Here is a 2,707-nt window from a genome sequence, read left to right on the forward strand (position 1 = left end):
GGGACGTGGTGAGCATGGAGTTGCCTCCGCCCCGGTTTCGTCCTCTCCGTCCTCCTCCTCCAGGGCTGCCAGGACTATATATATAATATTGTTTTCCACAGATAGTATAGGCAACACGTGTTTTTATTATGCTTTCATTAAGACCTTGACACTGAACTCCTACTGAATGGTATTGATTGCAGTAATTAATTTATACTTTGTTCTGAACGCATATCAGCACATGGGCCTCCTCTATGATAGCCGTTTATTGCTCCAACAATGAGGTTAAGCAGCTGGTACTTTAAACTGCATGGTACAAAAGATATAAAACTATTTGCTTGTGATATTAATCTAGGATGACCTGATAAAACATGACAGTAAGAGCTTTTCCCAAAGAAGGAAACTACCTGCCCTTTGCAGCACCCCCTGCTGACAGTCTTCTATAAATTAATAAATGTACAGCTAAATTATCTTACCCAGATGTTATCATTCAGTAAATTGGCATCTGCATTCTTGTACCCACTGATGTGAATTTTAGTTTGTAAAAGCCATCTATCCCAAACCAGCTAAAACATTTCCTCTATTTTCACTGAGTGAATACTAGCTGCATCTTAGATATCTGAATTTAAAAGGTAAGTGCAATCAAAACAACTGTTATTAAAAATTGACTGGTAGAAATAAGCTACCACAGAACATATTTACAGTAAAAAAATCAAATTTAAGCAGTTAATCCATAGTAGAAACATAAGCTATGTAGAAAATTCTTTATGAAGCTGAACAATTAGGTAGTCTAATGGAGTTTATAAATTAATATGCTAAGAACCATGACAAAGATTTAAAAAAATCACTAGCCATTTGAGTGGGAATGATATTATTTTAAATGCAGTTTGAAACAACTTTAAAGAGTCTGTTTATCGAAGTGCTAAATGCACATCGTCTGGCAATCAGCCCCTGCACAGGGTTTTTGAGAAGGGCACCAACAAGTGCTGATTACTTTTTAATATTTTATATATTTTATATTTAAATCTGTCTACCTACAGTTTGGGTGAAGGTGTGGGGACAGGGAAGATTTCAAAGAAATATGTTGCACATTTAGATCTAGAGATACTTAGAAACAACCTACATGTAAAATTCAACAAGGTTTTTATTAGTGTCAGTGATTAATCATTGATTGGATGCATAGATCTGGACCAATCAAGCCCCTATAGAATTATCATAAAGGGGAAAAAGGAGAAGACATGGAGCAGGAAATATAGGTTTATACAGTCAAAGATAAGAAAAACAGCATGACAGTAGACTATATTGAACAAAGTATTTTCAATATAGATCCAACACTCACTGAACAGAACAAAACCCAGACACTACCATTGTGATAGTGGGATATTGGTAGTAACTATTGGTTGAGCCCTGATTCACAAATGCAATACATATCGGAGGAGTGAACTTGAGACAAGAAGACATACAAAAAGCTAGACCCCTTGGTTCCAAAATGATGCCTTTTATTAAACCAACTGGAAAATTGCAAGAAAACTGTCCTTTTCTGTAAGCTTTCAGGATCAGGGTTGGTTTCATCAGGCTCTGGGAAAAGTATAGATGGTACAAGATGGTAAAAAGGTGCCCGTTGGTAGGAAATAAACTTCATTTTTGCAGAGGGATCTTTATATAGAAAGCTGTCTCCCTCTGGGTCCATCAGACCGCTGTCCAAAAGCTGCATCCATCTGGGTCCATCCAGCCCTTCCCAAAAGCTGCATCCATTGGACCCAGAAGGAGACAGCCTTCCATCTGCAGAAAAGGACTTGGTGGTTACAGTGGACAATATGCTGAATATGAGCCAACAGTGTGCCCTTGTTGCAAAGAAGGCTAATGGCATACTGGGCTGCATTAGTAGGTGCGTTGCCAGTAGGTCAAGGAAGGTGATTATTCCCTTCTATTCAGCACTGGTGAAGCCACATCTGGAGTACTGTGTTCAGTTTTGGGTCCCCCGCTTCATAAAAGATGTGGACAAGTTAGAGGGAGTCCAGAACAGGACAACAAAAATGGTGAGGGAGGTGGGGGGATATGACTTATGAGGAAAGACTGAGGGAACTGGGCTTATTCAGTCTAGAGAAGAGAAGCCTGAGGGGGGTTTTAATAGCAGCCTTCAACTACCTGAAGGGAGGTTCAGAAGAGGATGGAGCTAGACGGTTCTCAATGATGGCAGATGACAGAACAAGGAACAATGGTCTCAAGTTGCAGCAAGGGAAGTTTAGGTTAGATATTAGAAAGAATTTTCTCACTAGGAGAGTAGTAAAACACTGGAACAGGCTACCCAGAGAGGTGGTAGAATCTCCATCCTTGGAGGTTTTTAAGACCTGGCTAGACAAAACTTTGGCTGGGATGTTCTAGTTGGGGATGATCCTGCTTTGATCAGGGGATTTCACTAGATGATTTCTTGAGGTCCCTTCCAACTCTAATTTTCTATAATTCTATGACTGATGCTTTTGCTTGTTTTGAGGAAAATTGGGTTTGATTAACCAAAATTATGGACATTTGAAAGTGTATACTGATTACATGCAACAGAATGTGACACGGTATGATGAACTAGGTGTATATACATAAATACAGGTTGGCACTAGGGCTGTGCGAAGCTTTGGGTACTGATCTGATTAATAGATTTCATAGACATTAGGGCTGGAAGGGACCACAAAGATCATCAAGTCCAGTCCCCTGCCTCAGGGGCAGGAAATAA

This window comes from Crocodylus porosus, unplaced genomic scaffold, assembly GCF_001723895.1.
Source record: "Crocodylus porosus isolate Cpor-Errol unplaced genomic scaffold, CroPor_comp1, whole genome shotgun sequence".
NCBI lineage: Eukaryota > Metazoa > Chordata > Crocodylia > Crocodylidae > Crocodylus > Crocodylus porosus.